The sequence below is a fragment of the Camelus ferus genome, chromosome 1, assembly GCF_009834535.1.
Source record: "Camelus ferus isolate YT-003-E chromosome 1, BCGSAC_Cfer_1.0, whole genome shotgun sequence".
In the NCBI taxonomy this organism is placed as follows: domain Eukaryota; kingdom Metazoa; phylum Chordata; class Mammalia; order Artiodactyla; family Camelidae; genus Camelus; species Camelus ferus.
In genome coordinates, this window is record NC_045696.1 from 27,022,360 (window position 1) to 27,048,558 (window position 26,199).

Genomic DNA, 26,199 nt, shown 5'->3' on the forward strand with positions numbered 1-26,199 from the left:
TTTTTCTGCAGGTTTTCTTTTCTTTTTTTTTAAATTTTTTTAATCTATATTAAGTTCCCCATGGGTGCACTACTTCATATGAACTGTTTTTCCAATGAAATAGAATAGCCTTTTGGTTCAAGGAAATAAAAAGATGTTGTTATCCTTAGACATTACACCAGTATTTGCTTTGGTTGTATTATAATAGAATTTCTTTTACAGAAGCCAGCTGAGGTAGAAGAAAAAATACCTACAAAATTGTAACAGCAACAAAAAAAATCCCTCCAAACTATATACTCTTAAAGATATCTATACATTTGAAGAGCTATGCAGTCAGAAAAATCTCAACAATTCCAGCTATAATAAATTAGGCTAGTGTCTTCTTACTGTCAGAAATTTTCTTTTTCTCCTTCTGTTTAACAGTTTCCTAACTAAGGAGTTGATATTTTTTGGCACTATAAAACGTATCAAAGCCAGGCTTAGTCATTAGCACTGGGAGACCAGGGTGTGAAAGAATTATTAAAACCTTCCTGAGAGCTGAACCACCAAAGTTGATTTTGGACTCTGTAGCCTGCACCTGACTAGGATTAATAAAGACTCAGAATCCAAGTGACATGCAGGTACCACATGAAAGCAGTCAAGTCGCAGATACAGAGGCCAGTCTTCCCTGGGAGACTCATCAAATTCGCTGCAGTGAATGTGGAAGGGAAGACTTTTGCAGTTCCTACAACACATTAAGCCATTATTAATTTTAGTCTATACCAATGAAAAAATATGTTGATTGGGTGTTGTTTGGTTTAATATTCCTTTAATCTCTTTTTTATCTTCCTACTTCTGAACTAATCTCCCACCCCATTTTCTACTTGATATTAAGGTAGAGTTTAGAGTGAACAAAATCCATATTATCAATTCTGTAAAACAAGACAGGCACCAGATATTTAGTTCTTGAATTATGACACTGAACTGAGGTCAGCTCATTAATCTTCTATTTTCACCCCAAGATTCCAAATCGACACACTTATGCAATTTAGCAGTTACAGAAATGATTAATAGGTTTCTCTGGTGCTAACCTAATTGCTATGACACTAAAGACAAGAACATTACAAAAGATAAAGCATTGAGACCAGAATTACCTCCCTTCTAGGTAGCAATCAGCTGTTAAAGGCAATTCTTGAACTCCTTTGAGCCATAAACAAATTGCTGTTGCCAAGTATGCTTTTTGCCTTGCTAGACTCGACTAGTAGACAGTCTCTTGTTAACATATCCTTCTGCTCAGCTCACTTTATTATCTTGCCCACAGTTTTCATTATCAGATTTCTCCATGAAGAAAATTCTTTTAAAAATTCTGAATAGTATTTTTATATTTCACATCCCTAGGGTCATATTTTCACATGAGTCACAGTCTTGAATTTTTGTTTGATGTACAACAAATGAATATGTAGAGGTGTTTAACAAATAAGACATGGGGCGGGGAAAAAGGCAGTAATTTGAAAATTCCATGCATTAGTCCCATTTGTGTTGTAGGGTGGCAGAATGGGCCATCCTAAAATATGCCTTTTTGGGATAAGGATTATTTTGAGCTGAAGGTAACTGAGAAAAATCAGATATAAGAAAAGCTGTCTCCCTTCTCCCTATTTGCCTAAATAGAGGACATACATTTGTAAAGGGGTTCCCTCTCTTTTCTTTACCAGGAAGGACAAAAGTTAATCATTAGAGATTAACTCTAGCTCCTTACCAGTCCAGAGGTGGCACCAGAAGAATCTACACAGCAAAGTTTACTAAGTAGCCTTTATCTTCCTTATCTCCATATATTTGCCTTCCCACAATTTGCCAGTTTTTTTCCCCTTTACCTTGTCACCACTCAAAAAAATGTATTTTTTTGATTAAGATGTTACATAAACCCAAGTTCTAACCACCACTTCGAGTTCCTCAACACTGAACACTCCCGTGTGTGTCTGAGATGTACATGTTAACAAACTTCTGTTTTTCTCTTGCTAACATGTCTTTGTTCATCTAATTTGCAAGATCTGATGTGAAGGAAAAGCTGGACTGGTCTAACAAGATAACTCACAGGTCTAGGAATGTGAAGGAGAGGCTGGGCTGGGCTAACAAGTCTAAGTATTGGAATACTGATCTGAGTTCTGCTAGACTAACTTGTAAATCTAGGTTAATTAGTGTTGGTTTGCTGTTTATGTGTTTTTGCTAGCCAGCTGGATTTTCAAAGATACATATCTGGCTTTGGAATGTTGATTTGCTGCCTCCCCGCCTCCACTTTTGTGATGATGATGATGCTAAAGCTGTTCCATGCCTACTGGCCAAATACCCCAAGCTTGTACTTTACCCTATAAAACCTTATGTGCACATCTTGAAGATGCTCAGGGCTTCAGAGCAGAAGCCCCTCTGAGCCCGCTGGCATAATACATCTGAGTACTCCAACCCTCCGAGTGGTGCTTGTTTCTTGACTGGCCTGTCGTTTCTGTAACACTGAGACAATGAACCCAAGGTGAGTAGAGGGAAAGAAATTTTTTCCTACCTTACAGTGCCATCTATATATTTCCAAGAAAAATTATTTTCTAACAAAGCACCCAGAACACTGTTTTCATTTTTTATTTGGATTTCTGTTTAGATGACCTAATCATAAAATACCCCCGGGGTTACAAAGTATCAAAACATACATGCTACAAATTGAATGATCAAATATCTTTATTGTTCTACTGTTTTTAAAAAAGTTAATGGTTTTAAATGTTTCACATCAAACTGAAATATAGTTTTCAATCACTTAAATGAACATGAGTTAGCAATATCTAGAACAAACTGAAGTCTCCTCTCAGGTTACCCTCTCTTTATCAAAACTACGTTCATAAGTAGATACCTGTATGTTACATTTAAGTCCCCAAACAGCAGTGATAGAAACATTGACTTCTAAATTGAAAAAATATGTATGTGTTGACATTGTTGGCTACATGTTCATTCCTATCATCTTAATATAATCTGTAGTACCTGTTATTTTCCCCTAAAATAGAGTTTGTCAGTTAACAGAAAAATATTTTCTCTCCTTTTGTACTTTGTGATTCCAATACTTTATTAAGCTGTTTTAAAAAGTCATTCTTGCTTTCTTTAAGTTCTCTACTTGGTGGCATTGCCACCACTGAGTTTTTATTATGTAAATGATTGCAATCTGGTTAGCTCCTTCCGTCTTTTTTCTTAACAAAAGGGGTCTGCAAGTGCTAATCAAAATGCTGCAATTTACATATTAATGAAGTTTTTATAATGACATTTTCTTCATACACAGGGCGAGCAAAAGGGAGACTTTTTATCTTTTTTTTTTGAGAAAGCAACTACTAAAATTTTGATCTTATGAAGTATCTTTGAAACTTTCCAAAGCTGACTGGGATGGCATTTATATATTTTAATCAGACAGACACAGAACAAAAGCACAAGGTACAAGCTTCACACATGTGGTGTTTATAAAGAAATAATTTTTTGTATACATTCATGCACTTGTAATTACACAAAATGCTAAGGACACGTTCAGCAGTAAGGATGCTGTGCACAATCAAGTCCTAATCATTTTCAGGAAAGGAAAAACATTCCACTAAAAATGAGGAGAGACGAGGAGTGTTCAAAAGCTGTGTCAAAAGTGTCCAGCTGTTTTCATAGAATATAGGTGATTTCCTGGTGCTAGCAAAATCCAGGAGAAGCATTATAACAACTAGAAATGTCCATAATTGCTATAAGCCCAAGTATGAAGATTCATAAAAATAGAATAAGTGGATGAAAGTAGTTAAAATAATCTTCTTAATAATGAGGTACTCTGATTATAAAAGTACTTTAACTCTTTAGAACGTGTCACTAAAACCCAAGCTGTAAAAACAAATTACCAATCTGTCACTAGAATATGGTCTCCCACAGATAATGTACTCATAAGTAAAAAAACAGAGATATTTCAATATTAATCATTATTTAGTCAATGACATCCTTTGGAAATTCAGGCAATGAATCAATTTGCGTTACATTTTTTTAATATCAAATAAGCATACAGGCACAATATTTTTAATTGTAATTGTTTACAATCAATAGGATTCTGAAAGGGTGTATATATACACTAAGGGAGAAAAAAATTTTTTTCTCTAACATTTTTGTGTGAATTCTTGATTGTATTATAAAAAGTATTTTATGTGAAAAATTTAGTCACTAATTTGAAAATGTCAGTGCTTTTCCAAATCCTATTTTTTTTTTTAGAAACTGATGTAAAAATTAGTATTTTTAGACATTTCTAACAATAGTGATATAATGGTTATTTTCTCTAAAATTATTTCATGTTATAAAAGACATTTTGGTATCTAGGATCAGTAAAATTTCTAATTTTTAATTTTAATTTTAATAAATCTTAAGTAATATTAAAATTATCTGAACATCATATAGTTTTTAAATCTGAAAAATAAAAATATAATCATATATATATATATATATATATGTCAACTTAACTTGGCTTTGATAAATAAATTAGATATTTATTTAGGAAATAAAAGTTGATGAGAACAGACAACTCCTATTTTGGATTCATGGGAAGATACCCCAACAAGTGAAATAATAGGGCAGGTCTTACTGCTTTTCACAGCAGGACAAGAACACCCAGTTAGATAAGATGACATCATGCCAAGGCCATTAGTCCAATCACCGGCCTGTGCCTGCAAGTGCTGCGGTGGAGACACATGGAACCACCTGCAGTCACATCTGGCCACTTGGGCACTTGAGTTGGCACAAGCATGCTATAGGAAGAGTGAGGCTCCTGTCTGAACTATTCACCCCAAATCCTTTAATATAGTGAGAATATTTATTTTAACAAAGGAGAATCCTTAAAACTATGAAACTCTCAGCTGTGCATGTACAATCCACAGAAAGTTTATTTTTCTTTTTCCTCTTCTTCACTTGAGTGATTTGGTTTCTGAATAGCTTCAGTCTTGCTCCAGGCCTTTGAACTGTTGATTGCTCATGGTCAGATATTGATTTCAGGTTGTACCAATTTATTGAAATTGTACTTAATTTCACAGAACCTCCATCACTTGCTGATAGACCGGTTTGTGTGGAAGGGGACAAATGACTTCCCTCTGGGAAACCTGACCTCTTCTAACCACAGGTATATACAGGCCTTCCAATGACAGAGAGTAATTGTTCTAATCTTTTGCTGGTTATCCCACAAGTTGCACAATTGTTTCAGTCTCCGAAGGGGGAAAATATTTGACTTAATTCTGTTTGCTATTGTTTTCCTCAATGCTAATTATAACCAAATTAATATACCTGGATTATTTAAAAAAACATATTAAACTGTGAACTCCAGAGAACTGAATCATATAGGACTGTCAGTTATCAAACTTATTTTTAAAAGTATATTGCCATCCAGAATTAAAACTACACATTAAAACGTATGCACATGTACGCACACACACTCACCAACTACAGTAAGTCAGCCATAACAAACACTAGACAGACACAAGTGTTTTCCAATTCTTTCTTTGTAGTCGCCAAATTCTGAGCCACTCTTTGTTTGCTGACTTGGCACTTTTATGCAACCTCACTGTGCCTATTCAGTTTAATCTAAACATTATGCTGTGCTCATTTCTAGTACTATTTGATTAGTACATACAACAGCTGTAACTTGTCAACTTAATCTGTTTTTCCTAAGGAGGTGTGTTTTGGCTTATTTGTTTTTAACTTAATTCAAAACATCACTCTCCTTTCCCCATCCCAAGAGGAAAGTATGCAAGTGGTACCAGAGAGTAGAAGAATGTTTGACTATGGGGTCTTTTTCCTCCCAAACTAAAGAAGGGTAGCAGAATGTGCCATCCCAAAAATATGCCTCTTTGGCATAAGGATTATTTTGAGCTGAATATTTCAACAAACTGCAGACACCAGAGCATTTCTGAAAACAGAGTCAAAGCCACCCTTTCGTAAGGAACACTTACATTTTTAAGGGAACTCTCCACTTGTGTCTGCCTCTGTAGCAGGAAAAGAAGGATAACTCTGAATCACAAGGACCTCATCTATGGAGAAGGCAGGGACTTAAATCTGCATATCAAATCTTATCCCTGTTTACTGTGCTTTATCTGGTAATTTCCCAAAACTAGCCTCTACTACCACCCAGATTTTTTTGTCTTTTAGCTGATGATGGTATTTTAGGTGGTGACTTGGGCCATCTCTGAAAGACACTGGTTCCCTGGGTATCTCCTATGTGAGGCATGCATGTTAATAAACTTCTATTTATTTTTCTCATGTTAATCTATTTTATGTTTAAGGGGTGAAGGTCCTCAATCAAGAGCTCAGAAGGGTAGAGAGAAAATTATTTTTCCTCCCCTACACTAATACCAGGGTACTCAACAGACTCCTGCCAACCTAATGCTTTTATTGATATATTTCAGGCTATAAGAAGGCAACAGAAGAAGCAATTGGTTCAACTAGGCTTTTGCTGAGAAGAAACAAATCTAAAAACACTTTAAGAATCTATTAGGCCAAGCCAATTGGAGAGAAAGCTAAAAATGCCATCAAACAATATAGCCAATGCTAAAGAGAAAACTTACTAAGATTTTAGTTATCTTCTGGTTGACATTGTATTTGTAGGTCACATTTCCTATGTTTAAAGTAAAATATATTTAAAATAGTTAACACAGAAATTTGACAAATTTTAAAATGTTACCAAAAAATAATTATATCACCTTCAAAGGGTTTGCAAGAGCTTAATAACATATCTTCAACAAAATGTAGACAATTCACCACAAATAAAAATGAGTAACAATAATATAGTAACAATAACAACATTATCAAAATGTAGTTAATAGATAAATGAGATTCGTCTTAACAGTTTCCAGAGGGGGGAAAAAAATTTTTTCCTCTTCCCTCCTAGGTTCAGTGCCTGAGGGCCTGTGAATTAAAATGATGAGGGCCTGTGAATTAAAATGACAAAAGACAGATTAGCAAAAGTTTTAATTACATACATATAAACAGGAGCTCACAAAGAAATGAGACTCAGGAAGGCAACCAGAATTGGGGGTTTAATGTATTATCCCAAAGGGTAGAGTGGAAGGCTAGACAAAGTGTGGGGTGTGGAGAAGAGGCTAGACAAAAAAGAAGGGGATCTGGGGCTTCTAGAGGGCAAGTGAGTCATGCGAAGGTGACTAGGAATAGCATGGAACTCACTCCACCAAAACTCTTCTGTTCAAGGTCTTACTTTAAATTGCCAACCACAGGAGGCATCCTATGGATTCAAAACAAGGTATATATCACTTTTCATATTCTCACTCACTTATCCTCATGACTTCAGCTACCATCGAGCGTCCATAATTTCAAAACCTATAGTTCTAACTCAACTCCCTCTCTGGGCACTAAACAAAATACTCGTAAATTCAGTGAACATTTACTGAGCATTTACTGCTTGCCAGACATGCCATATGCTTCCCAGACTCTATGTAATCATATATTAGTCAATTGTGTTTCTATCTTCCTTTCCCTACTCACCCTCCCAAAATTCAAAACGTCACTATCAGCAAAGAAACATGGCAACATGACACAGTCCATCTTCTAAAACAGAAATCTGGGGGTAAGGTTTTCTTGGTTCCTTTCCTTCTCTTACTATCAGATACAACTGGTTATTAAGTCAGGTTTATTCTAAGTTGTTACTCTCTCTCTAATTTCCTATCCTTATTTCCACAAGCAACATAATCCAGGTACTCGTCCTGATTTTCTTGGATTTTCCCAACTATTTTCTAAATAATTCCCAAGGATTGTATCATCTGCCTCTTTTCTTTCTAAACACAATTACTGCATTGAACCCTTTAAAATAAAAGTTTGATAATATCACTCCCCCTAATTAAAGTTCCCAATTGCCCATGGTAACATTTCCCAAGGATGATTTGCTTTGTGAGATGGTAATATAACTTCTAATAAAAAGATTGGTATTAACAATATTTCCATTTCTGATATGTAAAGTATATATATGTTAGAAAGCTATTATCATGCTACAGTTGATTTTAGCTAACAGCTTTCCAGAATACTGAACATTAGGCAATCGCATAGGAGATCATTTTATTCATGAAATCTGTGCACTGATGGCAGGGGCAGCTGTGTCTCATTAATTGTCATATACTGCACGGCCTATTTGGTTATAGCTGCTTATATTATATATCTTAATAATACAAAAATTGTTGTGATATTTAGGTTTTATTGTATTTAAAGCATGTGATTCAAATATTTATTATTTCTCAGAGTATCTAATTAGTCCTAAAGAACATTTTTATTTGCCGTCTACTATAATCTAAACAAACGTATTATCCCATATGTTGGTTTTCCTCCAATATGTTACGATTTTTAAAAAATATTGCCATGAACAAATGAGTTTTGCAATACTGACTAACCATATGGAATCCAAAGGCTCTTCATACTTTGTTTGCCTTCCTGAACAGTCAGACTTCTCACATTTTTTCAGTTGCAATATCCCATTCTCTTATAATTCTCTTCTTTTTGCACATGACATTCTCCCCATTTGATAGCCTATCCTTTGAGTCTAGCTGGTACACATTTGGAAAGCCAATGGTATAAGTTTCAGTCAAAAACTAAGGAGAGCCAATGTTTCAGTTTCAGTCCAAGTCCAGAGACCAGAAAAGACTAATCTTCCATCTCATGCAGTCAAGCAGAATTTCCTCCTTACTCAGCCTTTTTGCTCTGTTCAGGTATTCACTTAATTGAGTGATAGCCACCCATATTTGGGAGGGCAATCTGCTTTACTAGGTCTACTGATTCAAATGTTAATCTCATCCAGAAATACCCTCAGAGACACATTAGAATAATCTTTGTCTGAATAATGTTCGATCAAACCTTATGGCGTTGTCAAGTTGACATGTAAATTTAATCATCACACTTATTTTCAAAGAAGGAACTGAGAAGATACAAAGGAAAAAATAACAACAGATAAATAACTTAATAAGTTAAAATTTTAAATTAAAAAAAATGAGTAATAATTTAGCTACTTGAAATTTTACCCAAGATGAATTGGTCTTATTTTTGAGAAATCTCTATCAACAGTTTTGCTTGACTTAAAATATTAATTTTATTATCTAATTGACCATATTTTTAAAAGTCTAAATTTTGACTAGATTTGGGGAGAATGCTTCCACTATTTTATGTGTTTGGTTATTGCTTGAATTGCTATAATTATTTCCAAATATCAGTTTTTCTCAGATGCTACAAAATAAGAGAAGCTTTAATGTGGCCAGAAGAGTTTAGGGCTGTGTTCATGGATGGCCTGCATGTGGTGAAATTCCAGACTGAATTCCTAGACCAAACACTTGAACATGGTGTATTAATTCACAGATGTATTCATAGATTAATTCATCTCACAGAAATCTTTCTGTCTAAAGGGCACATTTTGTAGTGTATGTGTACTTGTTTATTGGCTGAGTATCCCTCTGAGGCTCATAGGGGCAGACACCATATCTCTATTGTTCATTGACATGTATCAAGCACCTGGCACAGTCCCTGGCATGTACTAAGAACTCTGTAAGTATCTGCTGAATGACGAAATGGATAAGCATACATTGTTTAGGTGTCAACTCCTGTGTTTCCCCAAGAACAAAAACTGTAAGCCAACTGTAGCACATCTAACCCTAATTCATTTTAGTCATTTGATTTAGAATTTAGGCTGGCTTGCGCCTTTCTGTCTAGGTCCCAAAGTGACTTAAAATCTATTAAGTAAGTTTTGTACATAAATTACTATAATATAAAATATAAGAATAAAGCAATCAAGAAAAAGTTATGCAAAGGAGGGAATAACAGATTCTGAAGTGTCTGCAAAATTTCTCCATGTTTACTTAACATGGTCCTAAGGAGTGGTATGTTTTATAATCTGATCAAATGCAGTCTAATGCTATCATCATTTATATTTACTGTCCTCTTTCATGGGAGCAAACAAATATGCAACAGCATAAATTTATTGGCAAGAAAATTCTCATTTCTTAATGATAAAGTTTTATTTTTATTTTTAATTTTACATAGAAACTAACATACACTGAAAATTTCAGAATCAGTTTTCTTTTTATGATCTTAATAGATGAATTATCTGATATAAAAATTAAGTACCAGACTTGTCTAATTTTATAGAAGTTATAAAAGGAGAAAGATTGTATGGGTTAAACACAGAACTAGGATTTAGGCAATCTGTATTAAGAATCCTTTTCAGGGGAGAGAGTATAGCTTAAGAGGTAGAGCACATGGTAAGCACACACAAGTTCCTGGGTTCAATCCCCAGTACCTCCTCTAAAAATAAGTAAACGAGTAAACCCAACCACCTCCCCCCCAAAAAAAAAAATTTAAAAAGAAAAAATAATCTTTTTCAGTTAAGTGATCTTGGCCAGTTTCCTCCCTGAATTTTCCTGTTTTTAAAATGGGGTTATGAAAGTACTTTGTAAACTGAATACAATTGTAATTATTGGTCATATGAACTGATTACTATATACAGTTTTTAATTTAAAGTGATTACTGTATATAGTTTTTAAGGTAAACTGATTACTACGTATATTTTTAATTTAAAATTTTTCATTTTCTAAATAAAGAGGGAGGATGATGAAAAAGTTCAGAAGGCAATGTATTAAAAATTCATTTTAACACATTTTGTGTTAATAAAAAGTTCAATGTGGATAAGGCAATGACCACCACCACCCCGGAAAAGGTGTAGTATTTTATGATGTTTTTCTCATCTTTACCTGGAATGCAAATAGTAATAGCAAATAATGCTACTAGTGGAAGCAACTCGATTACAAAATAAGTTTCACAGCATATAGAACAGTACAGGAATGGTGCAATGTAATATTGATGAAATGAGTCACTCCTTTCTCTTCATTTTCAGAGGACATTGTATAGATCTTTAATTGCTCTTAGAATATGCCAAGCTTTTTCTTCTGTTTTTATGGCAATTATTAAAAGAGCTAATCTTTTACTATATATCAGTGGCTAGAGTTAGGCAAGTGTCTGGGCATGTGTTATAAGACTATCTTTGGAGGTAACCAGAAGAGAGAAGTGGTTATCTTTATCCAAACTTAAATCAAGGAGTATTGTGTCCCTAGTGCATTATATCTCCAGAGCACAAAATAACAACAGTTGTCCTACAGTGCCCACACATAGTTAGTTATTTCCCTTCTGATATGCTGACTAAGGTGACTTAGCTTCAAGGGTCATCTTCCATTCAAAAACCATCTTGGCTACATGTTTGCTAAAGCTATTAAATCACAGCAAACAAAAGCTGTGCTTTTCTATAAATGTACAAAGCCTTGAAAAAGCTTTCGGTTTTGGACAGTCAGAATCGAGTTATTTGTATAGGTATAAACATCCATCAAAGACCACCCACCACCCATCTCTCTCTCTTCATAGCACAATGCCAACCAGTTTAATGGTTGTTAAATCTGAGTAACAAAAATGTTATTAGCAGTTCTTGTGATTGTACTTTCTTTATTGTTTGCCAAAATGTGCTCAGAATTAAGTGGAATGAAGATTTAGATATGAGATTCTGATACACAGCATGTAAGTGAGGCACTTATAACAGCAAAGAGTGAACAGACATTTGACAAAGGTTAAAGAGGCACCTTTTTTGTCTCCTGACCTGTATATACTGCTCTGTATATTCACTTACCTTCAATTCTGCATTGGCTGACAGCCATTAATACGGAATTTTTAACTTTCCTACAATTAAACCAACAAATCTACCTGTATTTAATTCCTCCTTTTCTTTCCTGACTGTAATTACAACAGAGAAAGTGTTCTTTCCTCTAAGAAAGGAAAGAGTTTCCACCAAAACTCTGGCTGTCATCTCCCCTAGCTGTCACAAGTTAGCCATCCTTGACTATACTGCCTAAAGCATTGCTCATTATTGTCAGTGTCATAGCACTGATCAAATCTGACATTATTTTGCCTACATGTCCACTTTTCTCCCCCCATCTAGAATTAAGCTTCATGAGGGCTGGGACCCTGTCTCGCTGGTATTATAGTCTCTGGCACATAGTGCCTGCCTGGGATATCACAGGTGCCCAATTTTTGTTGAAAAATAAATGATTAAATAAAATGGTTACTGTGTTTGAAGGGATTGCAAGTTAGTCTACCAACAAACTCTAGCGTTTTTGCCAGGATTAAATAAGTTAATAGGTATAAACCATATAAAAACAGTGCTTTATTAGCATTATCAACTATTAGCTAATATTAATACAATTCACATGAAATAATGAACTAGACTTTAAGACACTGGATGTGAGGCAGCATTCTGGGAATTACTTCGGAAATAATAACACTTAAGATCTACTGTCAACCTACATGGCTTTGAAATGTCTCTGCAAAAAAATTAGTTTGAACCAAAGGACATCTTAGTTTCTTTCCAGCTGTAAAATTCAGCAGCTTTGCAGTTTGAGTCATTACAAGAGAAATAACATCATTGTAGCTAGATTTAATGACAAAGACTCCAAGAGGATCTGTGATAGGAAATAGGCTTTTTAAAACAACAAAAATTAACTAGAACTGTCCAGATGTAAAACATAGCATGTAATGCACAGAGGGGTGGGAACCTCTTCCCACTTTCTTAGAGCTCAGAGTCTGATGAGCCAGAATTTAAATAAATAATCAGAACACAGATAGATCAGTTCTAGTCTATGGAAAATCTATGTAGGAGTTGCTGCTGAAATCTAGTTAAGAGAGTAGTTAATTGACCTGAAAGATCTAGGAAGTCTTTATTTGTAAACCTAGAAAAGGGAATAGAAGTTCCCTACATAAATAAAGAGTAAATGTTATTCAGAGGGAATAGAGTAGATACACATTCCTTGGAATGTTTAAGAAATGATAGTAGTTTAGAGCAAATACTGTTTAAGACAAAGAAAGAAAGACACAACAATTAGAAGAAATCAGGCAGGAAAGTGAGACTGGGAACAGTTTGTAAAAGGTCTTTTTTATTTGAATCAGTCCAGGATCTGTTGAAGGAAGCAAAAAAAAAAAAAAAAAAAAAAACAACAACAACAAAAAAAAAACAAAACCAAAAAAAACCCAAAACCAAAACAACAACAAAATACTCTAGCAATTATAAGCAGGCTAAAAGCTTACAAAATTGAATGGAATGGGCTCTAGACTGTTTCCAGGAATGACTCCCAAAACCATATTGTTGGCCTACGACAATGCAGACTGCCAGATGTTTCTCCAGCAAAGATGTGATTATTTGGGATCAGCAGAGAATTGCAGTTCAGGGTCTGCAAACATGGTAAGTCACATACAAGTCCACAGGGCAGGGGAAGGAGAAAGCTTCTACAGAGAGGAAAAGGAAGTTGAGAGGGCTATGGTAGACAAAGAGTCCATGGCTCTAGATTGGCTGAGTCCTTGCCAGGGAAGAGGGCTCTTTCTTCTTCCTGTTGGGCTCTGCTCTCATCATCAGGTGTGAGAGCTCTCCTTTCTGGTCTCTGAACTGTATTTAATTGAAGTTTCTCTTTATTTTTTTTATAATATCAACATAGATTCAATACACTGGAGCCACCTTAATGGCCTCCCAATACTCATGAAATTGTGACACCACTACAGAAAACCTGTCTTTACTGCTGTACATGACAGCAGAAAACACACCAAGGCAACAGAAACATGAGTAATCAATATGGTTGCTCTCACTTCCTCACCTGCTGCTCCCTCTTCAGTGCAATCTATATCTTCCAAGCACAGCCATGCCACTTTTTCAAATTCCACAAATATTTTTAACTGGTGGAATTTAAATTTGCATTCAGAAGCCTAGCCCCAAAGGACTTTGAAGACAGAGTTTTAAATCTCCAATGTCTACAGTACAGTAGTCACAGTAGGACGAGACTGGTATGCATGCGGATCTAATCCACTATATATACTGTAACTATAAATATGAAGTTTGAACTTTATCTTGTAGTACATGGGATTTAAATCCAAGGAGTTTCCAGGACACACTTGAGAAAAGAGCAGAGTTTGCAAAACAGATTTGAGAAAAGAGTATAGGTAAACTGGTGGTATAATGTAAATGTTATATACATAGGAAAGTGAGAATACCAGACTGATCGAGGAAAGTTAAAAGATTAGAAAGCAGGGTAATCCTCAAATTTGAGAGGGTTAAATACAGGTAGAACATACAGGACTTGATGTAGATAGTAAGAAAGCTATTACCTGTTTTGGATAAAAACAAGTGGAGAAAAAGCAAGATGTTAAAAGTGCTGTAAGAAAACTACTGCTAAGTTAGTGCACGCTGTAAAGGAGAGACTTGGAACAGATAAGAGTAAGCCACATCTGCCAAGTCTGGGGATGTCAAGGAAAGATCAGATTGTGTGTATGCATGTGTGCGTTTCTGATATGTAGTGGTCTTAATAAATATCAAATACAATCTTTTATTCATCCAATACAAACTTAGTGCTAACTATGCTCTGCATTCAATAAATACATACTCATTACTATTCTCATTTTATAGATGAGGAAATTGAGGTACTGAGAGTTTAAGTAACTTTCCCAAGGCCACACAGCTAGTAAGTAGTAGAACTAATTCAATGAAGATGAATAAGGTATCTTCAGGAGTAGCGTCCTCCTTCTAATATATTTCACACATAGAAACAAAAACAAATATGGTATTTGTCATGATAAATTCTAATAGGATATACTCATCCTTGCTTTTGACCTGCAAAATAAATTTTTTTTTTTTTTTTTTTTGGTATTCAGGTCAAAACAACAGTGAGGGATACTTTAAACATAAGATTTAAAAGCACTCTAGATTGGCTATTCTTTCTCAATCTTAATTTGAGGTCCCCCATGGATTCCTCCCTGCCTGTAAACATTATTTTGACAGTCTCCAATGCCTGAATCACCTTGCTATCTGAAGAACTCCCAACAGTTGACTTCACTATTTCCTTTCTTCCTGCTAGTTATTGAAGAATAATGATATCACAACCTCCAATTGGCAAATGAATAAGAGGCCAAGGCCATTTGCAATGTCAATTTTCTTCTAAAAATTATAAAACAGGTTCAACATATTCAGCTTCAATAAAAACTATAAAACTGACCCAAACAAAAAAATAATCAGCAGGACCAAGGACTATAGATTTGAATACAATATAGATCTGAACATCATTTCATTGTCAAACCATCAGCTTTGAAGTTCTACTTCTTAGCTGTTTCTGTGGTCCAGGAGCTGGGTCCTTGTCAACTAAAAGGCAATGGAATAAAAAAGAGACCTAATAGTCTGCCAAACTAATAAAATTAGGCAAGAGTATGGACTTCGGAATAATAAACTGGTTGGATTTGAATTTCAGCTCTGCCAATTATTAGCATATACTTTTGGACAACTTATTTGAATGCTCAATGCCTCAGTTTCCTTGTCTGTAAAATGGAAACAATATCTACCCAATAGGGTTGAAGTAGCATGAAATGAGTTAAATATATAAACATATTTTGAGCAACTCCCACACATGGTTCTGCTATGTCAGTGTTTGCTGTTGTTAGTTATTCACTGATCTCAAGACCTTCCCACATCTTTAGCCTCCACTAACAGAAAAACTCCTTGAAAGAGTGATCAATAAGATTGCCTTCATTTCCTTTCCTCCTTTAGCTGTTTATCTTATTGTCCATGACTACCATGACTCTAGAACGGCTTTTGTTGAGATCACTCATGACCTCCCTAAATCTAAAAGCCATTTATGATTCTTATATTAACATCCTAGTAACATTTAACACTTCAATCACTGCCTTTTCATTAAAACACTTTGTTTTCTTGGCTTCCACGGGATCACATTTCCCTGGGTTCCATTTTGTTCAGTGACACTTCCATCTCGGTTACTTCTGACAACTTCTCAACAAATAAATCTTTGAGTGCTGCAGGACTCAGATGTAGGTTTCCTTCTCCATATACAACCTCATCCTAGGTAATCTCATACAACCTTATGACTTTAAATAGCATCTTTATGTGTTGCTCCGTATCTATGATTCCAGCTCTGACTCCAGCTCAGACTTCTCCAATGGCCTCCACATTCATGCTAGAAAAATCTACATGCCTCGTTGATATCTCCAATTGCAAATATAATAGAAATCACAAAGCTAAAATGTCTAGAACAAAATACATACAATCTGCCATCTCTGATACTCCCAAAGAAGAGAGTGACCTTATCTTTCTAGGAAACAATCAGTACACATATTGTTTGCAGCTCCTTTGGGATAAAATATCATATACAGCAAAATGTAATATATATTTAGATGATTCTTGTACTCTAAGTTTCTGAAAGTAAGAATCCATTTGTCACTAATCCCTGCATCTGTTCTGCACCCTTAACAGTCTATAGCACTCAATGGATATTCTGCAAGTGATAAAGTGAATGAAGAAACGCTACCTTAGAGAAGATTTACACTGATGTCTCTTATCCTTGGTCTCCTTAAGTGAAAGAAGAAATCATGAAAATCATTGCTAACCCTTTTTAAAAATTATTTTGTTATATTTTAAAATCTAATTTCCAGAGGTTCCCAGAGCTAGTTTGTTCTGTTATTGTACTAGAAATATTGGTCATGTTTCTGTAACAGCTCTTATTCTCTGTATCCACAAAGAGAATGCTCCTTGTTTACAACAGCAGCGTCTACCACTGAGTAAGGGTAATGATCAGGGTACTCGTTAAGCTAGAGATCTGAAAATAAGACTCAACATTGTGGAAAACAATTGGCAGTTCCTTAAAAGTTAAGCATAAAATTACCAAATGACCCAGAAATTCCACTCCCAGCTATATCCAAAAGAATTCAAAATAAGTATTCAAAGAAACAGTTGTAAAGAAGTGTTCATAGCAGCACTATTAATAAGTAATAGCAAAAAGTTGAAAACACTCAAATGTCCATCAACAGATGAATGGATAAACAAAATACAGCATGCACACACATGTACACACATGCAAATAGTGTCATAAAAAGGAGTGAAGTGCTGATACGTGCTGCAATGTGGATGAATTTCAAAAACATTATACTTCATGGAAGAAGTCAGACATAAAAAGTCACATATTGCATGATTCCATTTATATGAAATATGCAGATTAGGCAAGCAAAGTGCTGATTCGCAGAAAGCAGATGGGTGGTTGCCAGGGGATAGTGGGCAGTAGGAATGAGGAGAGACTCCTTAATGGCTATGAGTTTTCTTTTTGGGTGACAAAAATGTTTTGGAACTAGATAGAGGTTGCACAACAGGGTGAGTGTACTAAATGCCACTGAACTGTATGCTTTAAATAGTTCGTTGTATTTTCTGACACCTAACACTCCTGAGATTGACAGGTGGTTGGGGGCAGGTAAGTGACTCTGCTCCATGAGGTGTTCCAGGACTATTCCAGAGATGCCATTCTCTGTGGTATTTGTGATATTCTCTACTCCTCATAGTTCAAGTTGGTTGATGAGCATCACTTCTCTATCCTAGCCTTCAGAAACAGAAAACCAAAGAAGTGAAGGCAAACTCTTTCCTCTTGAAAAGACATAACCATGGCAGTTGCATCCACACATCACTGCTGCTTACATCTCAGTGCCTGGAACTTGGTCATATGGCCGCAACTAATGTAAGGGAGACCGGGGAAAATTATGTATGTCAGGCATTCATGTACCCCTTTAAAATGCAGGAGATTTTCTTGTTAAAAGGAAGGAGAGAAAGGATAATGGAAAACAATCAGCAGTTTCTGCTGCAGAGGTGATTGGTAAATATTTTGCCAAAAGGAGAAACACATGTTTTCAGTTTAGAAAATAATAATTAGGTAATCAAAAGTTGTATAGCCCTCAAATTTTATTTAGAAAATCATATTTACAGTGTAAAGCTTCTCATCAGGGCTGTGATGAGAAGTACTCATACCAGTGTGGTATTATAACAGTAGAAAATTCCCCATTTCTTAAGGAACACCAAAACAAGGCCAAAGTTACATCTGTTTATTGAAATAACACCTATAATGTATTTTCTAGATAATTTTATCAGTATAAAATACATCAGAATCTAATGGCCAAAATTAATGTTTCAGTATTAAAATAGAGCTTCATGAGGAATGCATTTGCTGTTTTTCTTCAGTGACCCTTAAAACTACCCAGATTCAGCTCCACAAGAAACAAAACAAAACAGAGAGGAGTCACTAGCCTTTATGATTTGTGAGAACCTTTAATGCCCAGACTTGATTTACAAGGTACAAATGCTCTGGATTTAGAAACAATCTCCTTCTTCCTACTTTAAATTAAATTACTAATGTACTCAGTCCCTGATATTTGTCCATTGTAGGCTTATGGTTTTTCATTTTTATATTTGAAGTTGAAAAATGTATAAATATAATAGAAGCAATAATAACTAAGGTATCTAGTCTTAGGAGTCAAATACAAGTTCGGACTTAGCCTTGACTTGAAGCCTTTTGATTGACATTTCCATTGCTAGAGTCAAGATCCAACTAAATTTCATTTTGCCTTTTCTGTGGGTTATCATTATTGCAAGAATCATCTCATCCTGGCAGGATCTTGATTTAAGGCTTTAACATTCAGTGAGGCTCAAAGAGATTTTGCAAGGTCGCAGCGCTGTAGGTTTGTTTGGTAATACAAAACCTGAAGATAGAACGCCAGCCCGTGCAAGATCTCAGCAGTGGTTACACATGTCACAAACTGCATCCTCAGGTACGATCAGGATGACTTTGAAGGCTGTTTGGGTCACACAGTTTTCTTTTATGGACCAATTTCAATATTTCTTACAAGTTTACAAAATCCTATTTCTCCTCAATTTGCTCACCTCAGGAAAGGCTTGTCAGAAGAGTGATTGGTCTCAGTGAACATCTAAATGTACATTTTCTGTATCACATTTTCCCCCAATCAGATGGATTTCTCTCCTGTGGATGGTGCTTTTTAGTTTGATGTATAATATATTATATAGAAGCATCTAAAGATACACATGATCATGACCCATTCAGAAAGTTTGTGGAAGGAGAATATTCATGTGGAAGTGATAAGTGTGCCAATGTTTATAGACAACTTCATTTCTTCTACCCATGTGAATACGTCACTTACATACTTTGGCTGTAATTTTGTAGGATGCATTGGTACTCAGTGATGTTCCTTTTCAGTTTCAAGATGGATGATCTTTCACATTGAGCTATCTGTAATTCAAACCCATGTTGAAGATCTTGAAATGTTTCCTGAAAATTATGTCAGTATTTCATATAACACAAAGGAGAATCAATTATATACACATACATATGTAGATTAAAGAGTGACTAATTTATCATACTTTTCTTGCTATTTAGCATAGGTGACACAGCATGGTGACTAAGGGCGTACATTTGGAGTCAGACTGAGTTTGACTTCAGGTCAGATCTAGCATTTACAAGCAGTGGGATCTTAAGTTGATTCCAGAAACACTCTGGGCCATAGCTTCTTCATCTAACTGGAGATGATCAAATATACCTCGTAAGATTATTTTGAAGAATAAGTTACATACATGTAAATTGCTAGGCACTTAACAGGTGTTCATATATGCAGATATTTTAATATTTCATATAAATCTTAGTAATTGTGGGGGGTGTAGGCAGAGCAGTGTTGTCTGATAATGGTATGCTGTAACCAGTCGTGGGATAGGTAGTAAGTTATTTGCTACAAATATTAGAAAAGTTCCAAAGTTAACAAATGTTCTTCTTTATTTACTTACACAAGCAAACTTAAAATTATGAACTATATTTATAATTTTTTTTCACTCTCATTTTGAAACACTTGTATGACTAACAGAGAAAGCTGGTAGTAAGAGGTTGGTACATGGGCTTGTGCTGTGCCCCAAAAAAGCAACTATTATGTGACTCCTGACTATGAGGGCTGGGCGGAGGAATAAGCGTGCGGAGAACTAAGTCAAGTACAGGAGGGGAACTCCTTTCCACTCAGATGGGAAAGAAAAAGGTAAGAATAAATGAGTCTATAACAAGGACCTATTGTATAGCACAGGGAACTATATTCAATACCTTGTAATGATTAATAATGGAAAATAATCTGAAAAGGAATACATATTTATATATATGTACATATAACTGAATTACCTTGCTGTATACCCGAAACACTGTGAATCAACTATACTTCAATAAAATAAAGACTGAACAATATGCTGATAAATATCAGAAGATCATTGGACTCTGTACCATCCTAACACATACCTAAAAATACCATAATTTTTGAAATATGAACCTTCAAGGTAAAAACAGCATAGTTTATTGTTCTATACTTTGGATCCAAAATTCTTATGAAACTTCCACAACTGATCCAAAATTTTGATGAAACCTCTAATAGCCATGAGCTGGATTGAGTCTCAAGAACTGAACAGCATAAGCTACCCTGTACCTACACACCTGCAATATGGGTGTTTAGAAACCTAAATATTTATGTGGATAAAATTTCTTCCTTAGTACTTTTTAATTAGTGTTAATGTTTCAAGATAAATTATTCTATTTTATCCTCAAAACAGTACTTGGTTGGGGGGCAAAGAGATGCAAAGAAAGAAGCAATCTAATGAAAGCACTTTTATTTCTTCCTATAGATTACTATTAGGTCTATGCCTTTCCAGGACAATTATATTGTATCTTCTTCTATTTTTTTTAACAACAGTGAGCTCTTTATTTTCTGCCATAACAGAAGGGAAGCAGAGTTACAAATTGCTTGTAACTATACATTGTCCAAAAACCTTTTCTGATTGACTTTGATACATAGGACAGTCCACTACAGTTAAAGAGTCCAAAATGGGTAGTAAGGGAAGCTGACCCACAACGCCCCAGGGAAGACAGAGAATTCCACAGAGGAAAATTCACATGCAGGTCCTTCAAGATATATTAAAGAGTAATATATTTACTTCTGTTGACAGGTTAGTTTAGGGTAAGGCTTAGTGGAGTAGGAACCAAGCCAGTCCCAACTCTGCCCATTTTAATGAGTCATGTTCTCTTCAAAGCTTAATTTCCTCTTCTGTTGAGGATGCTAAACTACTGCCTGCAGGTAAAATTCTGCCTGTGACTTTTTTTTTAATTGAAGTATAGTGTTGTGTTAGTTTCCAGTGTACAGAATAGTAATTCAATCATATATTATGTTTATACATAGTCTTTTTCATACTCTTTTTCATTATAGGAAGTGAGTATTCTTCTTAGGGTAGTCTGGGATATTTACCAACAGTCAGACATTCAAAAAGATAAAGAACACAGAGGAAAGGTATCCTGAAGGGGTGGGATGGGATATGCAAGAAAATATTCCAAAGAAAGTAAATTTAAATAGAGCAGTGGGTCTCAACTAAGGCAATTTTGTCCCCTCCCATCCTTGTACCTCACCCTGGGATCTATGGAGACATGTTTGTCACAAGTGGCATTGGGGTTGCTACTGGCATCTAGTAGGTAAAGGCCAGGGATGCTGCTAAATCCCTTAATGTATAGGACAACCCCTGCTAAAAAACCAATTATCCAGCCCTAAATGTCAGTAGTGCCGAGTCTGAGAAACCATGAAACAGAATATGACACTTGGCATGGAATAGTTTTTGATTTCTAACCGCCAATCTTGAAAGCTCCCACCCCAAGCACCTTGTCTGGACCCAATTCAGTAATTTTCATCTGTGTGTGCGTGTGCATGTGCGTGTGTGTGTGTGTATGTTGGGAAGGAACAGGACCGTGGAGATGGTATAAAGAGGAGAAAGAAGGCTATAAGCTCCACCACATACACTCTAAGGGTTGGGAGTAAGAGTGTGTCATTAGGAAATAAGAAAGTATTATTATTAATGTACAGTACATATAACTGAGGTCATTTATTTGATCTCATGTTAGTGTTTTTGCTATTACTATTGTTCTATGACCACAAATTATCTACTTTGTAAATTGTCTTTATAACTTACAAATGTATATTTGGCTATAAGAGCAATTATCTATTACAAATTATCTACTGCTTCTCTCACCTTCATGAAACTCTTTAGCTTTTGGTAATGCTTTCTCTCCTCATTCTCCTACTACTTCTCTGAATATTCCTTTTCAGTCTCCTTAACTTGCACCCTTTCATCTGTTCCTCTCCTTCTGATTAAGTGATGGTTTTCATCAGAATGTTTTTTATTATTGAGCACAGTGTTTTGTATTACTCTTTTTTTTTTTGTCTTAATATGTCTATCTCCATCCTCAACCTAAGCATATGCATGGACATGCAGACTTTTCTAAAAACTCTGTTTCCAAGATTCACATTGTTATACATGGAATAGATATTTTCTACAACATGATTCTGCTGTGCTGCCTGAAAATGTTTCAGAGGAGGGCTAACTGAGACTAGGTCAATCAGAATCTGTCCTGGAAATTTTAGAACTGAAACTGAGCATTAAAGTGCTCCACAATCATTATATTCACATGTATCAACAAAATGGGGAGGTTTGAAAGCAGGATGGAGAGAGAGAGGGAGAGAGGGAGAAAGGAAGAGAGAGAGAAAATATGCATTGAGGCACAGAGAAGGAATACCTCGCAGAGGTAAGTAACCATGAGGGTGTTTGAGACACTAACCCACCATTATCCTTCCTGTCCAGGCTTATTCCCATGCAGTCCAGGCTTATTCCCATCCCTGAATCTTTTAAGAAAACACAATAAAAAATCTTTTTACATAATCTACTTTGAATCTGATTTATGTGTTGTGTAAAAGAAGCACTTTTAAGGTGCTCGGAAGTCCTTCTTCATATACACCTTTCCCCCAAGCAATCCATTCCACTCTGTTACTTTATCTTGAGAAACTACATTTCAAGCCAACTGCTGCCTGAAAAGCTTTACATCATATTCATATTATCATTATATTCCATCTGCATCCTCAAAGTTCCTCTTCCTCCTATATCTTATCTTATGGAAATCCAATTGGCTCCTTCTCCTAAGTAAGAAGCAGGAGTGCCCTCAATGGCTCCTTCCCTTTCCTTCTTTTTTTAAAAAAGATAAGTAATATGTAATGCAATAACCGTTTAATCAAAAATGATGAAAAAAAATCCATGATAGAGAAAACTCCAAATTTATAAATAAAGACAAGATCAGTAATAGTACTATGTAGAGCTGTCTTTTACTTTTGATCATTGACCCCTCTCATTGTTACCTTAGTGTTTTCCTGGGCTACTGAAATAGCCTCCTAACTGTTCTCCCTACCTAACACAGTCTTTCCATTTTTCCTTAACTAAGCCATCAGTCATCTTTCTAATATGCAAATCTGATTATATCCCTTCCCTGCTTAAAACCTTTATAATGGTCTCCATTTCCATATATTCCTGAAGATGCTGCATAAAGCATTTTATGATCAGGTCTCTGCCTATCTCCTGCCTCGCCTCCTATTCCTTCAACAATTTCCTGCTACCAGCAGTACTGAGCTTTACTCTTCCACCATACTGAACTTCCTTTGATTCTTTAAATGCATTGTAACAGTTCATTCATCTCTGCTTTTATTTTTTTTAAACATGCCATATCTTTTGCCTGGCTTGGTCTTTATGATTTATCCCCAGTTTACTTATCAAGCATTTTATTTTCATCCTTCAAACCCAGCCCAGATTTACTTAATCTGGGAAGATAGATACTAAATATTATTGCTCTTCAATCCTCTGTTCTAAATCTTTCGCTCTTCTTTTAGTGTTATACACTTTCTCCCTGGCTTATCTCAACCACTCTCATAACTTCAATTATTGATGACTCCCCAAGTGGGGATATGATCCCTCATTCTGAACATCACACATATATATCAAGTGGCAAATTATATATAAAACAGACAGCTCAAGGTCAATATGTACAAAAATGAAATTTTATCCCCCCTTGAATTGCTTCTTATTCAAGATATTCTATATTTTAGAAACTTGCACAACCATTTATTTAAGGGAAAAAAAACCCTGGAAATCATCCTTGATCCTTCCTTCTCCCTCATGTTTGGTATCTTCCTCCAGCATACTGGAGCCATCATGTTGGCATTACCAGTGTTTACATCATTCCAATGCCATGGTCACCAATGCCACTGCCAACATTGTTGCTGGCATTTACATAGTGATCACTGCCAATGCCCTAGCAGTGCTTGCTAACATCATCAACACCAGGGCTACCAATGCCTCACACTCTTCTCGTCCCATAACAATTATACAACAATAGCTCTTCTAAGTGCTACATTTTACTTATGTTTCAGCCCCCTAGCCTGAGGAGTTGTGTGGGAAACAATGAGAGCTGGGCTATGTAATAATCTCAGGAACACAAACCATGTTCAGAATCATTCCTCCCTTCTGGGTTCAATATTTGCCAAAAATTCTTCAACCAGCCTTATCTATCTTGACCCTCTTTTCCCCTAGGATGAATTCTTATTTTTCTAGGAGGTTTTTTGATCTTCATGTAAACATATCCCTGGCTATTCTTAATTAGTCCTCCAAATTATGCCCGAACACGTGTGAATCTGACAGTAAATACAGTTTAGGCTTATGCAGTGACCATTGCCACTTAAGCATCTGTAGTCAATGAATAGTTGTTGAATAAATAAGGGAACAAATGTCTTTTATTCTTAAGCTGTTTCTTTTTTCCAAATACTTCTGATCACGTTTCTAACAGGTTTAGTTTTCTTTTTTATTGAGTTGTAAAGAAACATTCTTAAAGAACTAGGAGCATTTATATTACAATTGTCATTTCAAGTGCACACAAATAAAAAATATAGATAAATACTGTTATCCTATTAATATCTAGGAACATAGTTTAATTCATCAGTTGTATTTAATCAGATCAGTTATAACTAATTTGTTAAAAGAGAAAAGAAGTAAAAGACAATATACCCAGTCCTCTCCAGAGCCAGCCTTTTGTGCATTCAATGCCTAGCACCTTATCTGGCATATTTTATTTAGGTCCTCAATATATATTTGTGAAGTGTAGATTATCCTGCTGAAACTTAACTTCTTACAGAATCCCTTGGACAAGAAGGCATGTCTCCAGCTTTTTCATAATAATGTTCACTTCATTATTTAAAGGAAAATCTGCTTATCTCTACTCACAGACTCAATTCTTCCAGCACCCAAAAGTGTGCAATTTTCTCCAACATCAAGCAATTTTCAAATTCTCAGTAGACACTGACTGGGTGTCCTACAAATTAACTCAATTCTGACACTCCTCGAAGAGAATGTCACATCCTACAGGTGAAGGGCTCAGTCCCACAACACTGCCCCCACTTCAGACACTAATTGCAAGTCCCAGTTGTTCTGACCAGGCAACTGTAAAGTGGGGTTCCCGTAGCCCCCTCCTTGTGTTTGATAATTTGCTATACTGACTCACAGAACTCAGGGAAACATCTGACTTATGCTTACTGGTTTACTATAAAAGGATGCAACTCAGTAATGGCCAGATGGGAGGAACACATAAGGCACAGTATGGAGTAGGCATGTGCAGAGCTGCTGTGCCCTCTCTGGGCACGTAACCCTCCCAGCACCTACATATGTTCATCAACCTGGAAGTTTACAAAATCTGATTGTTCAAGGATATTGATATAGAGTAATCTCCATTCCCACATTCCCTTTCTTAGAGGTCAGTGAGTGGGACTCACAGTTCCAATCCTCTAATTAGTCTTTCCACTGACCAGTCCCATCCTGAGGCTATGTAGGACCCCAGCCCCAAGTCACCTCATTAGCATAAGCTCAAGAATGATCAAAGGGATGTGTTATGAATAATAGAAGATACTCCTATCACTCAGGAAATTCCAAGGGTTTTAGGAGCTCTGTGCCACGAACCAGGGACAAAAAAAAATATTTTTTACTATCCCATAACCGTCATGTTCTTTTAATGGGTATGTTAAAAAATAATTTGATATTACATCAAATTATATAATATGGTATGTGATAATTACAGCTATATGATATGACAAATGAAGATCATCTATAAAATGCTAAAACAAGGTATAATCTAATTTAAATGAGAGAGGGCAGTCATTTGAGTCAGAAATGCTGTAGACATTATCCCAAATAATGTGATGCACACAAAGTTTAAAATCTACTGATCAAAGGAATTTATAATAGCAAGACAGACTATATTCTGGATAAACTGGTACAAATGTAATTAAATTATACTGGAAAGAATATCTCATATTTAAATTATCACTGAATAAAATACAAAATGTAAGTGAGAGTCAGGAAAATTTTTGCTTGGTGGTATTGTTGCCTTGGTTTCTGCTTCTGCCCAATATCATTGTTCC

The 26,199-nt window shown here is 35.6% G+C and overlaps 1 long non-coding RNA gene across 1 annotated transcript in view; it reads right to left on the reverse strand.

Moving 5' to 3' along the window:
- Positions 1–26,199, reverse strand: part of LOC116666518 — a 230,352-nt gene that overhangs the window by 54,190 nt on the left and 149,963 nt on the right. The gene's annotated exons all lie outside the window — the stretch shown is intronic.